Here is a 12,264-nt window from a genome sequence, read left to right on the forward strand (position 1 = left end):
AGGGCTGATGAGCAGTGATGAGTGGACAAGTAGTAGAGTCATGCAAGTGATGCTCTGCCACCCTTGTGCTTAAATACAGCTTTGCCAAGCTGGAACTGTTTGGGCTGAGCCATGTTTTATGTCAGAAGTCTCTTCTTCCCATTCACTAAATGTAATGGAGTTGTTTTCACTCACATCCAAATGCTAGAAAGATTTTGCAGCTACATCCTTGTTCCTTAGCTCTGTTTGGGACGAGAGTCTGAACTCAGGAAGATGTTTCTGAAGGTGAAGGTAACCTTTGGCCATTTTAAGACTCACCTTCCGTAGATGCAGTTTGCATCCTTAAACAATTACATACGGAAATTTGTCATAACATAACACAAAAACTTGCCAGCAAATAAACTCTCAGATGTCCATGGCAGTGTTAGCTCCTTCCCTGACAGGGACTCTGGTGGGTCTGAGCAGAGCTCCCACAGTTACAGGATTCTGTGTGGAACACCCTTCTTCAGCTCTGTCTATGCACTTCTGGATCCAGGCACAGAGAGGCTGTAAAAAAAGTCAGAGCTGATTTCATTACAAAGTCGGACCTGGCAAAAAGAAAAGTGGGTTGGGCAGATAATGGCCAGTGAACCTGAACAACCTGATCTCGGCCTGAGCTGGGGCACAGGTCCAGCAATTTTGGAGCGAGAGGACCTAAGCAGACAGGGAAGGAGCAAGCTCACAGGTGAAGCTTTAGAAACTATGCCCTTCTAAACTGTACATAATACACTGAGCTACAAAGTGCTTTGTGTGCTACAGGGCAATTTCCGATCAGCATTGTCTTTATTTTCCTTATATCTGATTTGGGATTCTAGATGAACATCTTGCATTCATTGGTGCTGCTGAAATCAGCAGGGGTTGTGCTCTGAGCACACAAAGTAAGGTAGAATGCTAAGTATTCCAGAAACATTGTGTCCTGGGCAATTTAAATTGGGCTTCTAGGCTTCATGAGTAATATCATACCTCAGTTCTCTTGCAGATCAGAAGGTTCTTTTAAATTGTAAATGAAGTAATGAATAAAGTTGTTACAAAGCATTCATGTGCTCCCTGGATGAGTGTGAAGGGATGGTCTGAGTTATGAGAAAATAAGATAAATGTGCAGTGTGGAGATTATCTTTCATTTTTTCCTTTGTGCACATTTGCCTGCTGCAGCTATGCTTTGTGTTGTATGTTGGTTTTATTACTGGGCAATGCTTTGCAATAACCATAGAATCACAGAATGGCCTGGGTTGAAAAGGACCTCAAAGTTTCAAGCCCCCTGCCCTGGGCATGTTTGCCAACCACTAGACCAGACTGCCCAGAGCCACATCCAGCTTTGAACCATCAGAGAGACGGTTTGGTAGCTGGCTTTTGATGGGCAGATTATCAAGAGGAACCCTGACAGGGACTCTGGTGTGAGAAGAGATGGTTGCTCTGGAGCACCATGAGGATGCTCTTGGAAGGCTCTTCTTCTCCATTAGTGATATAAAGCATCATAGTCCTTTGTGGAAGGTCTTGTGGCTTTCTAAGCAAGTTGATTTTTCCCAGTTCCACATACATCCCCATGTGCTATGTTCAGGTGACCTGGCCAGGCTCTCTCCTGTGGCACATTGCTCCAGAGATGCTGCCTACAGGCTCCTTGCTATACCTCTTGGGTGCCTTTTGGTTGACAAGAACTAGATTTCCTAACTCATGCAAGGCCACACCTGCTTTCTTCCCTTTATTTCAGTATCTTTATAGTTACCGAATGTCCTCCTTTTGGAGTGAAGGAGGAGAAATGTCACATGTGACATGCTGTGACCCTATGGCCATCCTCCTGTGGTCCTGTGGCCATCTGAACATAGGTCTTCCTCTGGCGGCTACCCTGTGCTGGAGCTGTGTCTCTGCCCCAAGGTAAGAGCTTTGTCTGTTGTCAGTCATGTCTTTGGTTATCCGTAGATATCTTTCTTTAAAGCCTGGCTCTATTTCCTTTGGAGCTTTCAGACATGCTCATTCCTACATCATCCATATCCATCTCAATATTTGCACTACAAGTCTCTACAGACTCATTTTCAAAGCTGTTTTAATCCACACTTGTACAGTGTCAGTTTGTGGTCCACCACATCCATCAAGCCTTGGAGAAGTCCATGAGAAAACCCCTCTGCTTCTTACAAGACCGACCACAGCCAAGGGGCAAGACCAGGCTGCAAAGGACCAAGGACATAGCAGGGGGTTGGAATTGGATGATTCAAACCATTCTGTTATTGTATGATTATAGGATCATTTTTTGACTAGAGAATGCATCCTCTGTAAAATGAATCAATTAAGGTCACATAGGTAAAGTTAGTGCTGGCATCTCTGGATGGGTAGGAAGGGCAACTGATATCATCTACCTGGACTTGTGAAATGGTCTTGTACCACATCCTTATTTCTAAATTGGAGAGATATGGATTTGAAGGCTGGACAACTTGGTGGATAAATAATTGGTTGGATGGTCACAGCCAGAGGGCTGTCGTCGATGACTATATGTCCGGGTGGGGGCTGGTCATGAGTGGTGTTCCCCAGAGGACCACCTTGGAACTGGTGCTCTTCAACATAGAATCAAAGAATCATACAATCCTTAGAGTTGGATCTTTATCAATGACATATACAGTGGGATTGAGTGCTCCCTCAGCAAGTTTGCTGATGACACCAATCTGAGTGGTGCCGCTGATACAATACAAGCAGGGGACGATGTCCAGGGGGACCTGGGCAGACTCAAAAAGTGAGAACATGAGAACATCATAAGGTTCAGCAAGGCTGTGAGGAAGGTATTGTGGTTGGGTTGGGCAATCCCAGATATGCGAGAGAAGAACTCCCTGAGAGAAGCCCTACAGAGAAAGAATTGGGGATTCTGGTGGACAAAAAACTGGATGTGAGTCAGTAGTGTGCGCTTGCAGCCCAGAAGGTCAACTGTGTTCTGGGCTGCATCAACAGGGGGGTGGCAAAAGGGAGAGACAGAGGGGATTGTTCCCCTCTACTCAACTCTTGTGAGGGCCCTTCTGCAGTACTGTGCCAGGCCTGGGGCCCCCCAGTACAGGAAATATGTGGAGCAGTTGGAGTGCATCCAGAGGAGGGCCACAAAGATGATCAAAGGCCTGGAGCACCTCTCCTATGGAGACAGGCTGAGTTGGGCTTGTTCAGCTTGGAGAAGAGAAGGCTGCAGGGAGACTTCATTGCAGCCTTGCAGTACTTGGAAGGAACTTAGAAGCAGGAGGGACTGACTTTTTATGCAGTGTAATGGTGACAGAGACAAGGAGAAATGGCTTTTGATTAAGGGAGGAGATTTAGCTTAGATGTTAGGAAGGAATTATTTAGTCAGAGGGCGGTGAGGCCCTGGCACAGCTGCCCAGAGAGCTGTGCTGCCCCATCCCTGGAGGTGTTCAAAGCCAGGTTGGATGGGCCCTGGGCAGCCTGAACTGGTGGGGGGCAACCAGCCCATGGCAGGGATTGGGGCTGGGTGGGCTTTGCGTTCCCTTCCAACCCAAACCATTCTATGATTTTAAGATTATGTGACTCTATGATCTTCAAAACTTTGAGTGGTTGCCACTGCAATTTTCGTGGTTTCTGAAGATTGCTATTTGTATTCAAAAGCAAAATCATTTCTACTGGCAGTACTGTTTTTGTCTTTTTGTAACTCCTGAAAAATATTCCAGGACAGCTGGCCTATGAAAATTATCTTAAGATCTGTGAATTCATAAATATTAATTCAGTATTTCTAACAGTATTTTATTAATTTCCTTCACGTAGAATTAGGGAGAGACCTTGAAAGGGAACAAAGGTGATGCCAGCCTGTGTCTGGCAGCTTGTGCTATTCTGAACAGCTCTCAGGGGAGAATAAAGCCTTTCTTGCACTTGTTGTCACGTGAGGTTTTTCCCTTCCAGCTTTCATTCCATTCTTACTTCTGTCCCTCTCCTCTCTGTCCTTAAGGCAATTAAGGGAAATATCTGCTGAATGGGGACTTAAAGGCAGCACTTTGCTGTCACAATCCCAAGTGATACAAGAATTACTCAAGATTCTATGCCATTGCTGGACCTTCTCATTTTCCTCCTGCTCCAGCTGCAGCAGGACATGGTGCTGCTCAGCATCGGTGCTCTGAAGGCAGAACATTCCCAACCTCCCTAAGCATTTAAGCTGAACTGATGCTTGCAAGTGAATGTGATGATGACTTTTTCAAAGCTGACAGTGCAGAATATTCACAAAGCCTCTTTCTGTGATAGGTATAAGGAAGCCAAGACTCCTTGAATCACAGAATCACAGAATTGTAGGGGTTGGAAGAACCTCTGGAGATCATTGAGTCCATCCCTCTCGCTACAGCAGGCTCCCTATAGCGATTGCCCTGGAAAGTTTGACCACAGAACGTCACTAGGGAAAAGATGACAGATTTTCCCTGTATGAAATGAATTTCAGCTTCTTTTGGCATTCTGTCTGACTGCAGGGCAGCCCACCTTCCTCCTGTCAGTGCAGGATGCATGTGTTCTCCTCTCTATTGGTGGAGAGCGGAAGAGGACTGCTAAAAACAGCAATTGGAACCTCAGGAACATTAATGCTATTATCTCAGAGAGGGCATCAAGTGCTATCTCCAGACTGTCTTTACTTTCACTTCTCTTACAGAAAAAATACCACAAGTTTCCAGAGACTTGAAAATCTCATGTTTCTGGTGAGTAGAAACCACCTCCTAATTTTTTTTAATGAATGCCTTTAGCTAGCTACTACTAGTTAACACAGATGTGACTTTTATCTCAGGATCTCAAAGCACTTCCCAAAGGTTGATCCCCTTGTCCACATTTCTGTGCCACAAAGAGCAGTGGTACCCCATCCTTCAGTTACTGAGGACCTTAACATTTGCACTGAGCCATACCAGATAAGTTTCATTGCTGTTTTCTGTGCTCATTTGGGTACTGCAAGCACAGCCATCACACGGCCACTGGCAGGTAGGTATTCCTGCTGAAGTTAGTCTGTAATGGACTTAGAAAAAGCAGTAAGTATCTACTTTAAGCGCCTGGCTAGTAGAAATATGTCCTAAGAGTCTCAGGAATATCTGATCCCTCAAAACACACTGACCTGTCTCTGACACACAGATAAAGCCCCAGAAAAGCAGATTCTACTGTTCCCTAGGAGTTTGACTGTTACTCAGAGCTGCTTTTTTTCATCAAATTTTTGAGGGCTGGTGGCTAAGTGCAGCAGGTCCTGCTTCTGACAGTCTGGTAGCCTGCAGCCAAGCCACTAGCTGGGATGGTTGTGCCAACAGAGGCATGAATCACTAAAACAGCTCTCAGAGGCCTGTCTGCAAGAACTTGTCTCAGCCCTGGTAGCTGTCACCTCCCCAAAGCCCCCCCTACATTGTGACTCACAGTCAGAATGGCTGAGGTTGGACAGACCTCTGTGTGCATCTTGTCCAACCTCAGCTCCAGCAGGGACATGTGAAACAGGGTGCCCAGTGCCATGTCCAAGAGGCTTTGGAAGATCTTCAAGAAGGGAGACTTTCAAAATCCATCTGGATATGGTTCTGGGCAACTCATAACTTGCTCTTGTCATTTGCTCTCTTATTTACCCATTTTCTTTGTTATACTCGTGGGAGTGAAGCCAAGACTCTCACACTGTTCCCCTACAGCCCTGCTGTTGAAGCCCAGCAGAAGGGCAGCTCATGCTCCTGCCAGGGGCACAACAGGGTGGGCAGATGGAGGTGAAGTGGCAGGGGTAGATAATACTTTGTCTCTGCTGCTCCAGATTCCCAATCTTATGTCTTAGAGTCATAGAATTACCAAGATTGGAAAAAACCTCCAGAGTTACCTAGTCCAACCATCCACCTACTACCAATATTGCCTCACCAATATTACCCCACTAACCACCTTCCTTAGTACCACATATAGATGGTTTGTGAACACATCTGAGGACGGTGACTCCATCACCTCCCTGGGCAGCCACTGCAATGCCTGACCACTCTCGCGGAGAAGAAATTTTTCCTAATATCCAACCTGAACCTCCCCTGGTGCAACCTGAAGGCTTTGGGTTTCAGTCTGTGGCTTGCAGCAGCTCCTCTTTCATCTCACTCACATGTGGCAGTCATTTCACTGTTAAATCCTTCCTTGTACTACTGCTTTAAGCATCTCAAATAACATATAAGGATTCACTTTATATCACTTCTTCAAGGGACGTGTTCCCTGGAGCCTGAGTCAGATGTTCTGAAGGCTTCGGTTTTTATAGGAGCAGCTTTGGGCTGTCACTAGGGAAACTGAACCAAGAAGACCCTTTGAATCACCATCTATTCTCCTGGGAACTGTGTCCTCCACAGACTATCCCTGGGTTTTAGACTTGAAGGCTTTCTGTCACTGTGATGCTAGAGCAAACCTCCTGGTTTCTGCCTGAGGCTGAGCACCTTCTGAGGATCCTTACAGAGGCAGGGATGAATCTAGGCATCACTGTGGTGTCCTGGTCAGAATAAAAAGTGCTTTTATGGAAAGGGAAAGAGAAAGGGAGAAAGGGGAAGGGGAACGGGAAGGGAAAGAGGAAGGAGAAAGGGGAGGGGAAAGGAAGGGAAGAGAGGGGAGGGGACAGGAGGGGAGTACAACAACAAACCAACAAACCAACCAATCAAACTAGCTCAATAACCAAAGGTCTACCAAGGATTCCTGGCTCTGAGGTGTGAGCTCCATTGTTGCCACTGTGTGTAGAGCCAGATCCATCTAGATCAGATATGTGACGGCACATAGCACTGGACTTTAGGGATATTCCTGTGACCCTAAGACATGATTTATATTTTTTATTCTTTTCAGTTCAAAACACTATATTGCAAAAGTATGCACTAATAGTGACGTTCTAATAATGCAAACCTGAAGACAGGTACTGGATGTCCTGGAATCATGTCATCAGAGCCTTTAGGTGCAAAACTAAAGATATGTTGTAGGTATGTGTAGGCACTGGGGACCAAACTGATATTGTCTCATACCTACTGCCTTTTGAGAGCTGTTTCTCAAATGAACTATTCCCAGAAACTTGCCTGGAAATTGCCTTGGAGAAAGCTCTTTGGAACAGCCCAAAATACGGCTCAGGAATGAGCTGAGAGCCGAAGGAGGACAGCAGGGATCAAAACCTTGACTCTTTTATTTTGTAGTGCAAACATATTCCTAGCTGTCAAATAGGCAAATAGCCCTTGGAGATGTTTTCATCCTGCAATTGTTTTGAGTTGTGAAGCATCCAATAGAACTGTCATCCCATTTCAGCATGAGTAAGAGGAGAGAAGCAAACAAAACAATTCTATTGATGCTAGTGGAGATGTTTCACTTCCATTGCTTTAGGCACGTAAGGTTTTGAAGAATATGAGAGTTAAAATGTTGAACAGAATAATCACTTTCTGAAATTATGTTAGTTGGGGGGTTGTAGCTAATGATCTTTGAAGTTCCTTCCAACACAGGCCATTCTGTAATTTTATGATTTAGTGCATTCTCTTGAATATTCCATTATGAGGAAAAAAAAAACAATATTCCAACATAATGCTTTGATAAATTTTCTCACAGTCATCCAGTTGGCTGTGATGTGATTGCATTACCCCACACAGTGAAATCCAGAAGATTTATGCCTGCTCAAACTATACAGAGTCATCTTTTCCAATCTGCTCTTCTAAAGAGCATGCTTCACTTCCTGACTCGCATAAAAATCTTCTCAGGTCTTCTTCAAAGAGCATCTCCCTCTAGAGGAAATCTGAGAGATGTAACCAAAGGAAGTGCAGGATCTGAGGCTTGGTGTTGGCAGTTATGTTTGCAGACTTGCTAGTTTTGGTGCCTCATCATTGCATTAGCTACACCAGGTCACTCTGCTGGCTGCACAATTGTTAAGCTGAATAATTTCCTGAGAGGTGAGTAACTGCCAATCACTTCCCAGAGAAATGTTAGAACAATTAAAAAAAAATCATTTGTGTGTGAGAATAGCAATCCTCAAGACATTCAAAGAAATCCACTAGGAAACAACAGCAAAACAAATGCCAGGATTTACCCACTATATAAAAGCAGGTTTTGTGATGTCCTTTATGGAGAGTTTACAAACAGAGTAGAAAGGGGCATTTTGGTTATGGATTTGGATATTTTGGTGACGGCAGAGTAATAATGAGACTTAGTGCTGTCACAACACTTGGAAGAGATCACACCTTTTTCCATCTTGTTTTTCTGCAAACCTTATGTTTTCCCAAATTTTGGCTTCTTACTCCAATCCAATTTTCCCTTCCTCCATCAATTTGTTGCAGTTACTTTTCCCCTTTACCCTAATCCAACAAAGGCTCGATTTTCCCCATAGAATTTCTTGGACTACATCCCTGGCTTTCCTGAGCACAAGAAAAATATGATCTTGTCAAAAGACTTTTAAAAAGTAACTATTAAACTAAGCCTATTTTTCTGAGTCTCTACCAAATTTCACCTTCACAATAATGGGGAGAACAATTTGAGCTTTTCAAATAGAAGCATACCAAAATGCCTCCCAAGCCTCCAATGTTGTTCTTCAAATGGCTGCCACCTCCTTATCATCTCTTGTGTAGAACAGCAGCTCAGTACAACATGAGCATCAAAGAACATGAGAATGACGAGACTGCCCCAGGTGACCTTGTCTTCTTTGAATTAAAGAAAGCTTTTCTTTGTTGAAACACAGAATGTGTTCAAAAGTTCCCTCTCTGGTATGAAAAGCTGATCGTTGTTCCTAGATCCTGCTGTAACTGTTCTTCAGTGGACTTTTCTCCTTAAAGAAAGTGCCATAAGCACATGCAGAACATGCTGAAGATTTTTGCTGGAACAGTGACAAGCAGGATTAAGATTCCACAGTGAAGAAGACTTCAGCAAACGTGCTACCAGCAACATCCTCCACCTCTTGCTTTGCCATTATCCTCTGAGAACCAGGAGAAGGGAGTCCTCCCTGCCCCTGAAGTGCCCAGTGGTGAATCATAGAATCATAGAATCACTCAGGTTGGAAAAGACCTTAAAGATCATTGAGTCCAACCATGACCTAACTGAAGGGACACAAGATCATGGCTGACTTATTAAAGAGGTGGGAGTGAGAATTACTCTACTTCTGCTGTGGGCCTTTGGCAGAAGCTCTGAGATGGTGGAATCAATTTGAATGTGTGTGCAATGGTGGTTTGCCTAAGCAACTGCCCACAGCTAGAAACATGTTCCTGTTGCTATGGGAGTATCAAAACCCTGAGGCAAACACTGTGCCTGGACTCCAGCTCTTCATCCCTCCTGGTGCTGAGATTCAGTGATGCCTAATTTTGTAAGAAAGGAAGACTTCTGCTCATTCCCTCTGGTTTTGTGGATGAGTGAGCTCTCTTCGAGCAAGAAATCTTCATCAGTGACATAGATGATGGCATCGAGTGCACCACCAGCTGTTTATGAGGGTGGATAGTGATAGGACAAGGAGGAATGGTTTTAAACTGAGACAGGGGAGGTTTAGGTTAGATATTAGGAGGGAGTTTTTCACACAGAGGGTGGTGACACACTGGAACAGGTTGCCCAAGGAGGCTGTGGATGCCCCATCCCTGGAGGCATTCAAGGCCAGGCTGGATGTGGCTCTGGGCAGCCTGCTCTGGTGGTTGGTGACCCTGCACATAGCAGGGGATTGAAACCAGGTGATCATTGTGGTCCTTTTCAACCCAGGCCATTCTATGATTCTATGATTCTATGATTCTATGATTCTATGAAGTACTGCGCTGTTGCTATGAGAGAAGGGTTTTTCAGGCAGATACAAGAAGAATGAAGCAAGTGCTGTTGATCTGAAACGAAATAGCAGTTGTGGGAAGCATTTCCTACAGCTGTTTTTGGCATTAGGTACCACACATATTTCCCTGCCCCTCCACTTACTGACTTCATTAGGTTGTTTTCTGAAGAGTTAGTTTAGTCCTCTGTCTATGGCTGCTGCATATTAATGAAACAGTGTTTGTCAAGGCTGAGAAGTCATACAATTCTTCCGTCTCCCTCTTCTCTCAAGCATGCAGAGGTTGTTGTTACCTACATCTGTCCCCTTCAAAAATTCAGCAGCAAATCAGGCCTGCACTTGAAAACAGTAAGTTGACCACAGAATACTACTAAAGGATTAGAAAAAAGCATTTGGATTTAGCCAGGCTGTGGTTTGGGTACTGAGAGTGTGGGACCACCTCATGCCTCAGCCTTACAAATACCCTCTACTGCTGTCAAACTCATCACTCTTGGACAGAAGTTCCTACTTCCAAAGTTCTAAAATTCCATCACCAAGTAACTTGTATTTTCTGTAATAACAAGCAATCAAACAAAAAAAGCTCTAAAATACTAAGCATTCAGTGCTATTGTATGTCTAAACTCTTTAGTTTGTCCTTTAGTTTGTATTCAGCTCTGGACATGTTTGGTTGTGCTCTTTGGTAGCTGGTCTATGCACACTGTGCACTGAGCTGCCCTGCGGAGTTCATAAAACAGAACAAAACAGCCACTGAAACAGAGTCCTTCTCCAGTTAGCAGTGAAACCCACACTGCCTGTTTTCAGAGAAGGCTGAAGTTACAGTGAGAGCATTCACAGGGCCTAGGTCTGAAAGAGTGCTGAAAGACTACAGTTCTGTGCTTCTGTGATGCTGTGGTTCTGTGTACCTCCCGCTGCTCGGCCCATGCCTAGTGTTGTCCCATTGGTAGCCACTGTTGACTACTGAGACAGAGAGAATACCAGGATAGACAGTGTTCATCCTGACTGTCCTTACAATGCTCTCCGGAAGGCCTGGCTGCTGGGACATGGGCTGCAAGAACTGTGGTTGGTAGAAGTGCTCTTGGTCTAGAACCATTTCAGTTCAGGACATTTTTCTTCCTCATACCATGCTAAATCCACAGGGGAAAAAAAAAATGTATTACTCTCTTTGTTTCACTTAGATGAATAACTCAACATCCCCTGAGCTGGCCATTGATTGAACAATAAGATCATACATACAATGGAAAAGATAAAATAATCCAGGCGATGATTAGGTGTCAGGAAAACACTCGTGTAGTGATGACAACAATTCACTGAAGGAAATGTGCTCTAAATTCATTAAAAGTGGAATTACGAGCTTTCTTAAGTTGGCCCTATAGCACAGCCTTCCTGCACAGGCTTTTCAAATCAGACTCCAGGCCTGGACATATGCTTGGCATCAAAACTCCTGAAGGAAGTCCTGCTGAAAAACCACTCACCATTCTCAGTAAGAGAAACAAATCATGTACCTAAAATCCATCCTTTGTTCTGGAAGACTGATAACAAGTTTTAAAACTCCCCAGGAAGCTAAGAGCTACTGAGTGGTGTCAGAAGGCACAAAGAGGAGCTGGTGAGCAACTCTCCCATTTTAGGAGAATTATTTGATATCAAAATGACGTAGAGAGAACACTCAAAGGATGGCACAAAGCCAACTTAAATCTCAACTTTTAACTTCCTAATGTATTTTTAAAAAGACAGATGGATGTAAATGTTTCTAGAAATAATGTAGAGATGAACACACTAAATATGGGCCCTTTCCTTAATATCTAAATAGGAATTTTGCTCATCCTTCTAAAGAAGTAAAATACAGTGGGAGCGGTGCTACGAAATTAAAGTAGAACTGAACCAAGCAGTTGCTGCAATGCATCTTAGAACAACCAGATGCATCTGAAGACGGACATGTTTTGAGGGACTTGGTTAGTAGGCAAGGTGGCCACGGGTGGATGGTTGGACTAGATGATCTTAGAGGTCTCTTCCAACCTTGATGATCCTATGATTCTAAGAGCTCAAGCGTGCTGAGAAAGCGGCCAGTTCTTAGACAGTAAATTGCTACATGGAGTAGCTATCTTGTGCTGATGTTTCATTGACAGCTTTTTACAGCTTTTTTAGTTAAATAAATTTTGAACCAAAATTATCAGAGCAAAATTAACTATGAGAACAAAATGAAATGAACACTTTAACTGCCATGCAAAGAGTTTGCACAGGTTGTAGCATCGGGCTGCTCATACTGCACTGAGGTTGTTCAGATGTTCTTTAACTAAGTTCTTTACTATGAGAGTGGTGAGGTGCTGGAACAGGCTGCCCAGAGAGGTTGTAGATGCCCTGGAGGTGTTCAAGGCCAGGTTGGATGGGGCCCTGGGCAGCCTGGTCTAGTATTAAATGTGGAGATTGGTGGCCCTGCATGTGGCAGGGGGTTGCAGCTTGATGATCCTTGAGGTCCCTTCCAACCCTGACCCTTCTGTGATTCTGATTATGATTCTATGAGACGCTGACGTAGAATCCTCAGCCATTTACACTGC

Source organism: Meleagris gallopavo, chromosome 1 (genome assembly GCF_905368555.1).
Source record: "Meleagris gallopavo chromosome 1, MGAL_WU_HG_1.1, whole genome shotgun sequence".
In the NCBI taxonomy this organism is placed as follows: Eukaryota; Metazoa; Chordata; class Aves; order Galliformes; family Phasianidae; genus Meleagris; species Meleagris gallopavo.